This window comes from Salmo salar, chromosome ssa19 (assembly GCF_905237065.1).
Source record: "Salmo salar chromosome ssa19, Ssal_v3.1, whole genome shotgun sequence".
Lineage (NCBI taxonomy): Eukaryota > Metazoa > Chordata > Actinopteri > Salmoniformes > Salmonidae > Salmo > Salmo salar.
Window position 1 is genome coordinate 5,266,242 of NC_059460.1, and position 16,887 is coordinate 5,283,128.

The 16,887-nt window shown below is 46.5% G+C and overlaps 1 long non-coding RNA gene across 1 annotated transcript; it reads left to right on the plus strand.

Annotated features, from left to right (window-relative positions):
• The first annotated feature begins 79 nt into the window (after positions 1–79).
• LOC106578333 (uncharacterized) lies at positions 80–12,945 on the plus strand. The gene is made up of 3 exons (XR_006760658.1): positions 80–856; positions 11,686–11,812; positions 12,847–12,945. It is a non-coding gene; the product is annotated as an uncharacterized lncRNA (long non-coding RNA).
• The last annotated feature ends 3,942 nt before the right edge of the window (positions 12,946–16,887 follow it).

The following is a 16,887-nucleotide window of genomic DNA, read 5'->3' on the forward strand; positions in this document are numbered from 1 at the left end:
TATGTCCCAGTTGCTCTTAAAGGGATATCATTTATATTCGTTGGGCGCCCTCTTTAATTTCTCTCTCCCTCATTGGAGCATATCCCTTCTGCCCCCTCCTACTCGTGTTTTTGGCCGACAGATATTGCACTACAGTATTTTTCAGACCATCATAAATAGATCTCTGCCGTTGCTATAGAGAGAAATATTAATGGAGTCTTTTTGTAGGCCCTAACTCCGCCATGTTCGTTGGACAAAGCCTATGAGGAAAATTAATGGCGTATTTGTAGGATTTTGGATAAACACCGAAAATAAGGTCTGTGGGAAACACAGATATAGGATATCGTATTTGTTCTATTAGATCAACTTCATTAGCTAACATCACTTTTATTTCATGTTGGAAGTTGTTTGGTAATAATAATAAAAAACACATACATCTCATAAAGTTAATGTAAACTGACTGCTATTATTTCATAAAACACAACAAATAAGATATCCTAAGCCTGTGTTAAAGAAGCATTATGTCGAATTGTTGCATTATAATGTCATAATATATCTGCAGTAATAGTAGAATGATAGTGTTTAACGTATAAATATATAATGCTTTGGGCTCTTACAAAACACTCCATATGTAACGGATGTGAAATGGCTAGTTAGTGGTGGTGCGCGCTAACAGCGTTTCAATCGGTGACGTCACTTGTTCAGCAAGGGCCGCGGCTTTTGTGGAGCGATGCTTCGAGGGTGGCTGTTGTCGATGTGTGCAGAGAGTCCCTGGTTCGTGCCCAGGTGGCGGTAATTACGTTGGTGGCGGTAATGACAGATTTTATTGTGCTGTAATTTAAACTAGAAGATCTGACGTCCTTTCCCTTCGCCAAAGGTACGTATTCGCGTTCTTGTTAATTTTTTTTTACTGTGATTTACAAAGCTAATGTAATGGATTTTAAAAAGTGCTTTGACCCGGTGATAGCCCGCTAATATGACCCATAGCAGGGAAGAACATTTCTTGAGAACAATTCGATATGAATATATAAGTAGGGAAGAACATCTCTTGAGTACAATTCGATTCGAATATATAATCAATTTAAAAAGATGTGCAATTTTGCATTAGCAGTCTCTTCAGCTTAAATTTCCGGGGAGCGGTGGCATGGTGTCATGACAGAAACAAACAATAACTTTACTCGTTTCGGCACGGCTGTGCTTTGCTGTGACTGGGTCAGAGATGTTAGGTGTTGGAGAAGAAAGTGGAGCATAGTGGTACAAATAAAGGGGAGAGAATGTGAGTAGGGGTTTGAAGGGGAGCCAGAGGTATGGAGGCAGAAAATGAAGTTTGAAGAGAGCAACATAGTTTCCAACACCCGCGGCAGTTCGGGGGTAGAAAGTGCAGAGGAAGGGCAAGATGTATCGCGAGGGGAGCATGGAGGTGAGGAGGAGCATAAAGTGATGATGAACTTTAGGGAGGAAGGGGGAGTTAGGGCGACGAGTCCGATAAGGTTGACGGCTGTGATAAAGTAGTTGATTGGGGAAATTGTCAACGCTAAAGTGTTAAGAGATGGGAGCTTGTTGGTGTTCTGTCAGGACAATGCGCAAAGGGAAAAAGCTCTGAGTGAAGCAAATAGGGAAGTGTTAGGTGGTGTCGAGCAGCTGGACTGATCAAGCAGGAAAACAGTGGATTAAAGGGGTGATAAGAGGAGTGCCTGTGAGTGTTAGCACTAAAGAGGTAAGCGACAACTTGAGAAAAGGCGTTCTAGAGAATGTTCAAAGATTGCAAGCAACAGGGGTGGGGTTAGGGTAGATTGCCCGTTTATTCTGTTACACTTCAAGGACTGGGTACTGCCAAATAAAGTAACCATATGATAAATTAGTTATTATAAACTGGGTGGTTTAAGCCCTGAATTCTGATTGGCTGAAGGCCATTGTATATCAGATCATATGACAAAACATTTAGTTTTACTGCTATAATTACATTGGTAACCAGTTTATAATAGCAATACGGCTCCTAAGCGTGATGTGATTTGTGTGCAGGAAACATGGCTCAAATTGACTGTGGAGTGGCAAGTGATGGAAAATCTGATAGAAATGACAGATCTGGTGTGCCTGAATGATGGCAGAGGGACCAGGATTGATGTAGCCACAGGGAGAGAGTCTGCCTTGGACCTCACTCTGGGATCTAGTGATGGCAGAGGGACCAGGATTGATGTAGCCACAGGGAGAGAGTCTGCCTTGTACCTCACTCTGGGATCTAGTGATGGCCCGAGGGACCAGGATTGATGTAGCCACAGGGAGAGAGTCTGCCTTGGACCTCACTCTGGAATCTAGTGATGGCCCGAGGGACTAGGATTGATGTAGCCACAGGGAGAGAGTCTGCCTTGGACCTCACTCTGGGATCTAGTGATGGCCCGAGGGACCAGGATTGATGTAGCCACAGGGAAAGAGTCTGCCTTGGACCTCACTCTGGGATCTAGTGATGGCAGAGGGACCAGGATTGATGTAGCCACAGGGAGAGAGTCTGCCTTGGACCTCACTCTGGGATCTAGTGATGGCCCGAGGGACCAGGATTGATGTAGCCACAGGGAGAGAGAGTCTGCCTTGGACCTCACTCTGGAATCTAGTGATGGCCCGAGGGACTAGGATTGATGTAGCCACAGGGAGAGAGTCTGCCTTGGACCTCACTCTGGGATCTAGTGATGGCCCGAGGGACCAGGATTGATGTAGCCACAGGGAAAGAGTCTGCCTTGGACCTCACTCTGGAATCTAGTGATGGCCCGAGGGACCAGGATTGATGTAGCCACAGGGAAAGAGTCTGCCTTGGACCTCACTCTGGGATCTAGTGATGGCAGAGGGACCAGGATTGATGTAGCCACAGAAAGCGCCTGGACTCATTGGGATAAGTGATGGCAGAGGGACCAGGATTGATGTAGCCACAGGGAGAGAGTCTGCCTTGGACCTCACTCTGGTATCTAGTGCAAAGGCAGGAATCTGTGAGTGGGAGGTATGGGAGGAGTCGACAGTAGGGAGTGATCACTACTATGCAGAGTAGGCCGGAGGGGGGAGGAGGTGTCGGTTGATGGAGTAGGCAGGTGGGTGTTTGGAAGGGCAAAGTGGGATCAGTTTCAGGAGCTGAGTGAGCAGGTGAAGGCTAGGGTGGATAGGAGAGGGGATGTGGATACTATGAATAACTGGGTGAGAACAGCGTTAGTGGAGGCAGTTACTGAGGCGATACCTAAGAGTTCAGGGAGGAGGAGGAGGAAAGCAGTCCCATGGTGGATGGAGGCGTGTGTGGCAGCGGTGAGGAGTAGAAACAGGTCATTTAGAGCAGTGAAAAGGACGCATAACTTCCAACATCTGATTCAGTATCAGCAGGCCCTGGCGAGGAGAACTATCCCTCAGTCTGATTCAGTATCAGCAGGCCCTGGTGAGGAGAACTATCTGTTAGTCTGATTCAGTATCAGCAGGCCCTGGTGAGGAGAACGATCCCTCAGTCTGATTCAGTATCAGCAGGCCCTGGTGAGAACCATCCCTCAGTCTGATTCAGTATCAGCAGGCCCTGGTGAGGAGAACTATCTGTTAGTCTGATTCAGTATCAGCAGGCACTGGTGAGGAGAACTATCCCTCAGTCTGATTCAGTATCAGCAGGCCCTGGTGAGGAGAACTATCTGTTAGTCTGATTCAGTATCAGCAGGCCCTGGTGAGGAGAACGATCCCTCAGTCTGATTCAGTATCAGCAGGCCCTGGTGAGAACTATCCCTCAGTCTGATTCAGTATCAGCAGGCCCTGGTGAGGAGAACTATCTGTTAGTCTGATTCAGTATCAGCAGGCCCTGGTGAGGAGAACTATCCCTCAGTCTTATTCAGTATAAACAGGCCCTGGTGAGGAGAACTATCCCTCAATCTGATTCAGTATCAACAGGCCCTGGTGAGGAGAACTATCCCTCAGTCTGATTCAATTTCAGCAGGCCCTGGTGAGGAGAACTATCCCTCAGTCTGATTCAGTATCAGCAGGCTCTGGTGAGGAGAATTATCCCTCAGTCTGATTCAGTATCAGCAGGCCCTGGTGAGGACAACTATCCGTCAGTCTGATTCAGTATCAGCAGGCCCTGGTGAGGAGAACTATCCCTCAATCTGATTCAGTATAAACAGGCCCCATTGTGAGAACTATCTGTCAGTCTGATACAGTATCAGCAGGCCCTGGTGAGGAGAACTATCTGTCAGTCTGGTTCAGTATCAGCAGGCCCTGGTGAGGAGAACTATCCCTCAGTCTGATTCAGTATAACCAGGCCCTGGAGATGAGAACTATCTGTCAGTCTGATTCACTATCGGCAGGCCCAGGCCCTGGTGAGGAGAACTATCCCTCAGTCTGATTCAGTATCAGCAGGCCCTGGTGGGGAGAACTATCCCTCAGTCTGATTCAGCAGGCCCTGGTGGGGAGAACTATCCACCAGGCGAAGAGGTCATGTTGGTGTCGGTTCTGTGACGCCATTGGAAGGGCGACACCTGTGGGAGAAGTGTTGGGGATGATTAAGAGGATGAGTGGGGTCAGAAGGGAGTGGGATTATCCAGTGTTGACGAGTGGGAAGGGGATGTGGCAGTAACAGATGAGAAGGCAGAGATGATGGCCAAAGTGTTTGTCCAAGTGCATAGCTCTGCAAATTTGTCAGAGGAGGGGCAGAGGGGGAGAAAGAGAATGAGAGAGGAGCATGCTGGAGTCCTGGATGTAATACGTTGAATGCACCGTCTACCATGGCAGAGATGAAAAGTACAATAGTTAAGGCTGGGTTAACTTCACCTGGGAAAGATGAGGTGTGCTATGTTAAGTTGGCCCATCTTAATGATGAGGCACTGGATAAGGTATTGGTGTTGTTCAACAGAGTGTGGGAGGAGGGGTAAACTACCAGGCAGCTGGAAGAAGGCAGTAGTGATACCATTCCGGAAGCCAGGGAAGGACACAATGAGGCCAACAAGCTATCGGTCAATAGCTTTAATGTCACGTATGTAAGATTATGGAACACAAGCTTTGGGTGGGTGGGTAATACCCAGGCGAAGGAGATGGGACTGTATGAAAGGGAGTTTAGTCCAACGGTAGCTATTCCTGTAAATCTACTATGGCCACTCCCGCCTCCAGTAGTTGATCTAGAAGTGTTGGAGAGACTACAGAAAGATAGGGAGGGTGTTGATCCATCTGATTTATTTAAGAGACGTCTGGATACTGTGTATCAGGATTTTATGGCCTTTTACACAGATAGTTCAAAAGATGCAAGGACAGGATGTACTGGGTCAGTATTTGAAGTGCAGGAATGTGGGGTGGCAATCAGGAAACGTATTACAGGTCATCTGGCTGTATATACGGCGGAGCTGATGGCCATACTGTTGGTCTTGCAGTGGGGGGAGGAAGTCAGGAAACGTATTACAGGTCATCTGGCTGTATATACAGCTGAGCTAATGGCCATACTGTTGGCCTTGCAGTGGGTGGAGGAAGTCAGGAAACGTATTACAGATCATCTGGCTGTATATACGGCTGAGCTGATGGCCATATTGTTGGCCTTGCAGTGGGTGGAGGAAGTCAAGCCAAAACAAGTAGTTATTTGCTCTGATTCATGTGTAGTGTTGTTGAGTCAGTCTCCAGTCCTTTAGATCACGTAGCAGACAAGTCCTGCTTTATGAGATGCTACAAACCCATTGCAGGAGTAGACAAATAAGATTTACTTGGGTCCCAGTCCATGTGGGGGTGGAGGGGAACGAGGCAGTTAATGTACTGGCTAAACAATCACTTAGTAGTGGGGATGTTGAGGTTGTGGTTTCAATGAGCAAGGCAGAGGCAAAAAGCCTGATATGGACAGTGATGGTGCAGAGATGGCAGGAGCAGTGGAATAGAGATACTAAAGGCGGGCATTTATTTCAAGTACAGAGGAAAGTCAGGGAGAGGAGGACGGCAGGAAGGGACAGAAGAGAGGTTATTTTTACAAGATTAAGGGTGGGACACAGCCAGTTGAATAAGACCTTAAATGTTATAGGAAAGCATCCAACAGGGAAGTGTGATTATTGCCAGGAAACAGAGACCGTGGAGCATGTACAGTATTGCTACAGTGTGGGGAAAGAAAGAGGCTGAGATCTTGTATGAGGGAGAAGGGGATACAGGAAACCCCACTGAAGAAGCAGCAGCATGGTGTCATTTCCTGTTTTCGGTGCTAGGCTGGGTCTAATTTCTATGGCTGCGTCTCCTGTCTCGGTCTTAAATCTCCATACTTTTTTTTTGTGCACTAGTACACTTTCTCTCATGGATTTGAACTCTCTAGCCAATGCTTACGTCATTCATATATCCAGGAACCAATATCCAAAGTGGGTACTTAGAAAGTAGAGGTCGGCCGATTATGATACCGATTATTGGAGGCCCAAAAGAAGCCGATGCCGATTAATCCGCCGATTTTAAATATATATATACATTTTTTTTATTTGTAATAATGACAATTACAACAATACTGAATGAACACTTATTTTAACTTAATATAATACATCAATAAAATCAATTTAGCCTGAAATAAATAATGAAACATGTTCAATTTGGTTTAAATAATGCAAAAACAAAGTGTTGGAGAAGTAAAAGGGCATTATGTGCCATGTAAGAAAGCTAACGTTTAAGTTCCTTGCTCAGAACATGAGAACATATGAAAGCTGGTGGTTCCTTTTAACATGAGTCGTCAATATTCCCAGGTAAGAAGTTTTAGGTTGTAGTTATTATAGGAATTATAGGACTATTTCTCTCTATATGATTTGTATTTCATATACCTTTGTGACTATTGGATGTTCTTATAGGCACTTTAGTATTGCCAGTGTAACAGTATAGCTTCCGTCCCTCTCCTCGCTCCTACCTGGGCTCGAACCAGGAACACATCGACAACAGCCACCCTCGAAACAGCGTTACCCATATAGAGCAAAAGAAACAACTACTCCAAGTCTCAGAGCGAGTGACGTTTGAAACGCTATTAGCGCACACCCGCTAACTAGCTAGCCATTTCACATCGGTTACACCAGCCTAATCTTGGGAGTTGACAGGCTTGAAGTCATAAACAGCGCAATTCATTGAGAAGGGCAGCTGGCAAAACGCACAAAAGTGATGTTTTGAATGAATGCTTACGAGCGTGCTGGTGCCTACCATCGCTCAGTCAGACTGCTCTATCAAATCATAGACTTAATTATAACATAATAACACACAGAAACACGAGCCTTAGGTCATTAATATAGTCGAATCCGGAAACTATCACGTTTATTCTTTCAGTGAAATACGGAACCGTTCCGTATTTTATCTAACGGGTGGCATCCATAAGTCTAAATATTCCTGTTACATTACACAACCTTCAATGTTATGTCATAATTACGTAAAATTCTGGCAAATTAGTTCGCAACGAGCCAGGTGGCCCAAACTGTTGCATATACCCTGACTCTGCGTGCAATGAACGGAAGAAAAGTGACACAATTGCACCTGGTTAATATTGCCTGCTAACCTGGATTTCTTTTAGCTAAATATGCAGGTTTAAAAATATATACTTCTGTGTATTGATTTTAAGAAAGGCATTAATGTTTATGGTTAGGTACAGTCGTGCAACGATTGTGCTTTTTTTTCGCAAATGCGCTTTTGTTAAATCATCCCCCGTTTGGCGAAGTTGGCTGTCTTTGTTAGGAAAATAGCTTCACAAGCCAGGCGCAATGCTGCATATACCCTGACTGTTTGCAAGAGAGTGATTTTCCTAGTTAAAAGAAATTCATGTTAGGAGGCAATATTAACTAACTATGCAGGTTTAAAAATATATACTTGTGTATTGATTTTAACCTGTTATGGCTAGGGGGCAGTATTTTCACGGCCGGATAAAAAACGTACCCAATTTAATCTGATTACTACTCCTGCCCAGTAACTAGAATATGCATATACTTATTAGCTTTGGATAGAAAACACCCCAAAGTTTCTAAAACTGTTTGAATGGTGTCTGTGAGTATAACAGAACTCATTTGGCAGGCCAAAACCTGAGAAGATTCTGTACAGGAAGTACCCTGTCTGACAATTTCTTGGCCTTCTTGATTATCTCTATCCAATACAGGGGATCTCTGCTGTTACGTGACACTTCCTATGGCTCCCATGGGCTCTCAGAAGGCGGCAAAAAGCTGAATGATATCGAGGCAGCCCCTGATTGAAAAACAGTAGCGCGTTTGGATAGTGGCCAGTCACAGTACTATGAGACTCAGGCTCGTGCACGAGGGGATCCCATGCTTTTATTTTCTCTCTCTTTTGTACGTAAACACATCAGATGACAACCCTAGGACATTATGTTATACAATACATGCATGTTTTGTTCAATCAAGTTCATATTTATATCAAAAACCAGCTTTTTACATTAGCATGTGACGTTCAGAACTACCATACCCCCCGCAAACTTCCGGTGAATTTGCTAACAATTTACTAAATTACTCACGATAAACGTTCACAAAAAGCATAACAATTATTTTAAGAATTATAGATACAGACCTCCTCTATGCACTCGATATGTCCGATTTTAAAATAGCTTTTTGGTGAAGGCACATTTTGCAATATTCTAAGTACATAGCCCAGGCATCACGGGCTAGCTATTTAGACACCCGGCAAGTTTAGCACTCACCAATATCAGATTTACTATTATAAAAGTTTGATTACCTTTTGTTGTCTTCGTCAGAATGCACTCCCAGGACTGCTACTTCAATAACAAATGTTGGTTTGGTCCAAAATAATCCATCGTTATATCCGAATAGCGGCGTTTTGTTCGTGCGTCCCAGACACTATCCGAAAGGTAAAGAAGGGTCGCGCGCATGGCGCAATTGGTGACAAAAAAAATCTAAATATTCCATTACCGTACTTCGAAGCATGTCAACCGCTGTTTAAAATCAATTTTTATGCCATTTTTCTCGTAAAAAAGCGATAATATTCCGACCAGGAATGTCCATTTAGCTAAACAGAGGAAAGAAAACAAAGCTTTCGGTCGACGCGGGCACGAGCCTGAGTCTCACAGTACTGTAACCAGCCACTACCCAAACGCGCTACTTTGTTTCAGCCAGAGCCTGCAAAGCCACGATTTAGCGTTTTGCCGCCTTCTGAGAACCTATGGCAGCCGTAGGAAGTGTCACGGGACAGCTAAGATCCTCACTCTTCAATAAACAGAGACAAGAAGAACGACACCTTGTCAGACAGGCCACTTCCTGCATGAAATCTTCTCAGGTTTTTGCCTGCCATATGAGTTCTGTTATACTCAGACACCATTCAAACAGTTTTAGAAACGTTAGGGTGTTTTCTATCCAAAGCCAATAATTATATGCATATTCTAGTTACTGGGCAGGAGTAGTAACCAGATTAAATCGGGTACGTTTTTTATCCAGCCGTGAAAATACTGCCCCCTAGCCATAACAGGTTAAGTTTCCCTGCATTAGTGTTTCCCTGCATTAAAGTCCCTGACCACTAGGAGTGCCGACTCTGGGCACTCTTGCTTATGGTCATATACAGCTCATTGAGCGCAGTTTTACTGGCAGCATTGGTCTGTGGTGGTATGTAGACAGCTACGAAAAATACAGATAAACTCCAGGTAGATGGTGTGGTCTACAACTTATCATGAGATACTCTACCTCAGGCGAGCAAAACCTTGAGACTTCCTTAGATATCGCCCACCAGCTGTTGTTCACATATATGCATAGGCCCCCGCCCCGTGTCTTACCAGAGGCTGCTGGTCTGTCCTGCCAATAGTGTATAACCCGCCAGCTGTATGTTCTTAATGTCGTTGTTCAGCCACGACTCGGTGAAACATAAGATATTACAGTTTTTAATCTCGCGTTGGTAGGATATACGTGCTTTCAGCTCGTCCCATTTATTTTCCAGCGATTGAATATTAGCTAGCAGGACGGAAAGCAAGGGCAGATTAGCCACTCATTGCCTGATCCTCACAAGGCACCCTTATCAGTTTCCTTCTCCAGCGAATCATGGGAATCTGGGCCTGGTCTGGTGTCTGTGTAACGGCTGTCTTCTTCGTCAGACGAAACAGAGAAGTCATCGTCTGAGAACGTGGACCAATACGCAGCGGAGTTAGTGTTCATCTTTGAATTTAATTAAGCAAGAACACTATACAAAAACAAAACAAGGAAACCGACAGCCAAACAGTCCGGTCAGGTGCAAAACACTAAACAGAAACAATCCCCCCACAAAACCCAAAGGAAACACATCCTCCTTATGTGTGACTCCACACACGGCCCAAAACAAAGAAATACAAAAACATAGAAAAAGAACATAGAACGCCCACCCAATGTAACACCCTGGCCTAACCAAAATAAAGAACAAAAACCCCTCTCTATGGCCAGGACGTTACAGTACCCCACCCCCCCAAGGTGCGGACTCCGGCCGCAAAACCTGACACTGAAGGGGAGGGTCCGGGTGGGCCTTCTTACGGCGGCGGCTCAGGTGTGGGACGTGGCCTCTGTTCCACCCTTGGCATCGCCCTCTTAGGTGGCGCACCTGGCCACGCCCGAAGGTCTGGTGGGCGACCTGACTTCGCCCGGCTAGCGGGCGACCCTGACTTTCGCCCGGCTAGCGGGCGACCCTTGTTGCAGACGACCCTGACTTCGCCCGGCTGGCGGGCGGCGATGGCTGCGCCCGGCTGGCGGACAACCCTGGCTGCGCCCGGCTGGCTGGCCAGCCATTCTGGCAGATCCGGACAGGCGGGCCGCTCTGGCGGCTCCGGACTGGCGGCCGCTCTGGCGGCTCCGGACTGGCGGGCCGCTCTGGCGGCTCCGGACTGGCGGGCCGCTCTGGCGGCTCCGGACTGGCGGGCGGCTCCGGACTGGCGGGCGGCTCCGGACTGGCGGGCGGCTCCTGACTGGCGGGCGGCTCCAGACTGGCGGGCGGCTCTGGCCGCTCCGGACTGGCTAGACCCACTGGAGGCCTAGTCCTGGGAGGTGGCACAGGATGGTCCAGGATGGGGAGACCCACTGGTGGCCTGGTCCTAGGAGGAGGCACAGGACTGACCAGGATGGGGAGACCCACTGGAGGCCTGGTCCGTGGAGCAGGCACAGGACAGACCAGGATGGGGAGACCCACTGGAGGCCTGGTCCGAGGAGGAGGCACAGGCTTAACCAGGATGGGGAGACCCACTGGAGGCCTAGTCCTGGGCGCAGGCACAGGATAGACCGGGTCCTGAAGACGCACTGGAGGTCTTGAGCGCACGGCCTGCACAACCCGTCCCGGCTCGATGCCCAACCTCCCCCGGCAGATGTTAGGAGCTGAGATGTAGCGCACCGGGCTCTCCACGCGTACTTGGGACACCGTGCGCTTTACCGCATAACACGGTGTCTGACCAGTACCAGCTCTATGCCGTTCTGATTATCCATCTGTCTGACAAGCATGCACACCAAGAACTGCTTGTATTGTGCTTCTGACTCTGCATTGCTTGCTCTTTGGTGTTTTTAGGCAGGGTATCTGTAAAGCACTTTGTGATGCTGTTTTACAATTGCTGATACATTTGATTTGATGATGAAATCCTTGTTGTGGTTTCACTGACAATTTGATATTTTAGTAAAATTCCTAACATTGTCCATAAGATATTTATCTCTAACCTGAGAGCATTGCACATGTAGGACTCAGCACAACTGCCGGTGTGATTTATTTTGTTCTGCATTATATTTAATTAGGCCCTTGATTATGTCATAGGCAGCACAAAGTCGGACGTGGAAGTTTGGACCAGTCAGATAAAGCAGACTCTCACAGCCAAGAGGACGTTGTTCCTTACCTGGCAGGAGAGACGCATGGGAACTCACACAGAACAACAGTAAGTCGTGTAAGTAGTTGCCACATCTCTGACCTAAGGTTTTATCCCATCTCTAAACACCCCTTTCTGTCTGGCTTAGCCCTACCAGTCATGACTGCCATGTTCCTGTGTTCTGTGTCCTAGTCTCACCATCTCTTGGATCTGCATAGCTACTTCCTGTTACTTTATACTCTTATCACCACCTCCTGCTTTCACCTGACCCTTTCCACTACATATCCCAGAAACATGAGTAATGCTTTAATCTATTGTACATGAAGTACCAACACTTCACGCTGCATAATCCACTCTACACTCAAATGGATTTTGCCTTTCTAACTGGTTAGTTTTATGTTGAGATGCTTTCATACTGTTTATATTGTCACTTATATATTTGTATAATATTTTCAAGGTCTGACATGATGTATTGCGCCGTCGCAACCTTCGCTCTCTCTCTCTCCTGCTACTCTCTCCTCTTCCATCCTATCATCTCTTCCCTCTGCTCAACCCTTCTCCAACCAATCTCCTGATTCTGCCTCCTCAACCCTCCTCTTCTCCCTTTCTGCATCCTTTGACTCTCTATGTCCCCTATCCTCCCGGCCGGCTCGGTCCTCCCCTCCTGCTCCGTGGCTTGACGACTCATTGCGAGCTCACAGAACAGGGCTCCGGGCAGCCGAGCGGAAATGGAGGAAAACTAGCCTCCCTGCGGACCTGGCATCTTTTCACTCCCTCCTCTCTACATTTTCCTCCTCTGTTTCTGCTGCTAAAGCCACTTTCTACCACTCTAACTTCCAAGCATCTGCCTCTAACCCTAGGAAGCTCTTTGCCACCTTCTCCCCCCCCCCCCCCTCTCTGCGGATGACTTTGTCAACCATTTTGAAAAGAAGGTCGACGACATCCGATCCTCGTTTGTTAAGTCAAACGACACCGCTGGTCCTGCTCACATTGCCCTACCCTATGCTTTGACCTCTTTCTCCCCTCTCTCTCCAGATGAAATCTTGCGTCTTGTGATGGCTGGCCGCCCAAAAACCTGCCCGCTTGACCCTATCCCCTCCTCTCTTCTCCAGACCATTTCCGGAGACCTTCTCCCTTACCTCACCTCGCTCATCAACTCATCCTTGACCGCTGGCTACGTCCCTTCCGTCTTCAAGAGTGTGAGAGTTGCACCCCTTCTCAAAAAACCTACACTCGATCCCTCCAATGTCAACAACTACAGACCAGTATCCCTTCTTTCTTTTCTCTCCAAAACTCTTGAACGTGCCGTCCTGGGCCAGCTCTCTTGCTATCTCTCTCAGAATGACCTTCTTGATCCAAATCAGTCAGGTTTCAAGGCTGGTCATTCAACTGAGACTGCTCTTCTCTGTGTCACGGAGGCTCTCCGCACTGCTAAAGCTAACTCTCTCTCCTCTGCTCTCATCCTTCTAGACCTATCTGCTGCCTTTGATACTGTGAACCATCAGATCCTCCTCTCCACCCTCTCCGAGTTGGGCATCTCCGGCGCTGCTCACTCTTGGATTGCATCCTACCTGACAGGTCGCTCCTACCAGGTGGCGTGGCGAGAATCCGTCTCTGCACCACGTGCTCTCACCACTGGTGTCCCCCAGGGCTCAGTTCTAGGTCCTCTCCTATTCTCGCTATACACCAAGTCACTTGGCTCTGTCATATCCTCACATGGTCTCTCCTATCATTGCTACGCAGACGACACACAATTAATCTTCTCCTTTCCCCCTTCTGATAACCAGGTGGCGAATCGCATCTCTGCATGTCTGGCAGACATATCAGTGTGGATGACGGATCACCACCTCAAGCTGAACCTCGGCAAGACGGAGCTGCTCTTCCTCCCGGGGAAGGACTGCCCTTTCCATGATCTTGCCATCACGGTGGACAACTCCATTGTGTCCTCCTCCCAGAGTGCTAAGAGCCTTGGCGTGACCCTGGACAACACCCTGTCGTTCTCCGCTAACATCAAGGCGGTGACCCGGTCCTGTAGGTTCATGCTCTACAACATTCGCAGAGTACGACCCTGCCTTACACAGGAAGCGGCGCAGGTCCTAATACAGACACTTGTCATCTCCTGTCTGGATTACTGCAACTCACTGTTGGCGGGGCTCCCTGCCTGTGCCATTAAACCCCTACAACTCATCCAGAACGCCGCAGCCCGTCTGGTGTTCAACCTTCCCAAGTTTTCTCACGTCACCCCGCTCCTCCGCACACTCCAAGTGACGTCCAGTTGAAGCTCGCATCTGCTACAAGACCATGGTGCTTGCCTACGGAGCTGTGAGGGGAACGGCACCTCCGTACCTTCATGCTCTGATCAGGCCCTACACCCAAACAAAAGAACTGCCATCATCCACCTCTGGCCTGCTGGCCCCCCTACCTCTGCAGAAGCACAGTTCCCGCTCAGCCCAGTCAAAACTGTTCGCTGCTCTGGCACCCCAATGGTGGAACAAGCTCCCTCACGACGCCAGGACAGCGGAGTCAATCACCACCTTCTGTAGACACCTGAAACCCCACCTCTTTAAGGAATACCTGGGATAGGATAAAGTAATCCTCCTAACCCCCCCCAAAAAAGAAAAATATATAGATGTACTACTGGCAATCACCGATGATGGGAACGCTCAGTTGACTACTCAGCTTGAAAAGTAAATTGCTTTTTTAGGATGTTGTCTCCATATTTGTCCCACTGTATTGGGGCTTGTCGATATAGGCTTTAAACCTTTTAACATAAATGTTCACGTTTCAGCCTGGAGAAAAGTCTGAAGGCCATGGAGAAGAGAAACCGGATTGTACGCTGGTCTCTTCAAAACTGTGCAGCAATTTTGGAAAGTCTGCAGACTACGAAGACTCTCTGTCTGCTGGCTACAATCCATAGGCTGGTCCTGGAGCGGTCATTCTACTGTTGCCTGGTACGGCAGCCAATTCCGTGTTGTTGAACACTGCATTACACCCTGGCATATCACTGCTGTTGTTATCTATGTCTCATTCACCCAGGTGTTTTGAACTATATGGAAGATTTCAAACTTCAAGATTTTCATATCCATTTCTAAAAATTGTTTTTCAGAACAGCCTCAAATCGTCAGGTAATGGACCTGTACCCCCACACATTGACTCAGTACCGGTACCCCCTGTATATAGCCTCTGTATCATTATTTAATTGTTACTTTTTTAAACTTTATTTAGTAAATGCAATTTTCTTAACTGCATTGTTGTATAAGGGCTTGTAAGTAAGTATTTCATGGTCAAGTTTACACCTGTTGTATTCGGCGCATGTGACAAATACAATTTGATTTGACTCTACAATGTGTCGAAGCGTTCCACTGGGATGCTGGCCCATGTTGACTCTAATGCTTCCCACAGTTGTGTGAAGTTGTGTGGATGTCCTTTGGGTGGTGGACCATTCTTGACACGCATGTGAAACTGTTGAGTGTGAAAAACTCAGCAGCGTTGCAGTTCTTGACACAACGGTGCGCCTGGCACCTACTACCAGAACCCGTTCAAAGTCATTTAAATCATTTGTCTTGCCCATTCACCCTTCTGAAGGGCACACAATCCATGTCTCAATTGTCTCAAGGCTTATAAATCCTTTAACCAGTCTCCTCCCCTTCAACTACACTGATTTAAATGTATTTAACAAGTGACGTCCATAAGGGATCATAGCTTTCACCTGGTCAGTCTACTGAAAGTCATGGAAAGAGCAGGGCCGAGATTCACAAAACCTTAAGACATTTCTTCTTAACTGCCATTTTTTTTAAACTATAGTCTTATGAAGAAAGTTCTATAACTCAAAAAGGTTATTGGCAGTGCTATTTGTTATGTTTCTCATTAAGCATAAAGTTCGGAAGGAATTAGATTCTTGAAAATAAAGTTATTGGATTTGTTCTTAATTCCAATATGGCTAAACCCTTGTATTACACTCAGGGCAGTGAGAGAATAAGCCCATGAAAGCAATTGAACATGTTTAATTCACTCACAAACTTCATCTGAAATTTTCAGTGTGGTTATTTTAAACCCAAGAACATGGTTTAGAACAGTTATCTCAGAACGAAATATGCTAACATGATTGCCATTTCTAGCTACAGTTGAAGTCGGAAGTTTACATACACTTAGGTTGGAGTCATTAAAACTTGTTTTTCAACCACTCCACAAATGTCTTGTTAACAAACTATAGTTTTGGCAAGTCGATTAGGACATCTACTTTGTGCATGACACAAGTAATTTTTCCAACAATTGTTTACAGACAGTTTAATTCACTGTATCACAATTCCAGTGGGTCAGAAGTTTAAATACACTAAGTTGACTGTGCCTTTAAACAGCTTGGAAAATTCCAGAAAATGATGTCATGGATTTAGCAGCTTCTGATTGGCTAATTGACATCATTTAATTCAATTGGAGGTGTGCCTGTGGATGTATTTCAAGGCTTACCTTCAAACTCAGTGCATCAGCTTGACATCATGGGAAAATCAAAGGAAATAAGCCAGGACCTCAGAAAAAAAATTGTAGACCTCCACAAGTCTGATTCATCCTTGGGAGCAATTTCCAAACAGCTGAAGGTACCAAGTTCATCTGTACAAACAATAGTACACAAGCATACCACTCAGGAAGGAGACGCGTTCTGTCTCCTAGAGATGAACGTACTTTGGTGCGAGAAGTGCAAATCAATCCCAGAACAACAGCAAAGGACCTTGTGAAGATGTTGGAGGAAACGGGTACAAAAGTATCTATATCCACAGTAAAACGAGTCCTATATCGACATAACCTGAAAGGCCGCTCAGCAAGGAAGAAGCCACTGTTCCAAAACCGCAATAAAAAAGCCAAACTACGGTTTGCAACTGCACATGGGGACAAAGATCGTACTTTTTGGAGAAATGTCCTCTGTTCTGATGAAACAAAAATAGAACTGTTTGGCCATTGCAAGCCGAAGAACACCATTCCAACCATGAAGCACGGGGGTGGCAGCATCATGTTGTGGGGGTGCTTTGCTGCAGGAGGGACTGGTGCACTTCACAAAATAGATGGCATCATGAGGGAGGAAAATGATGTGTATATATTGAAGAAACATCTCAAGACATCAGTCAGGAAGTTAAAGCTTGGTTGCAAATGGGTCTTCC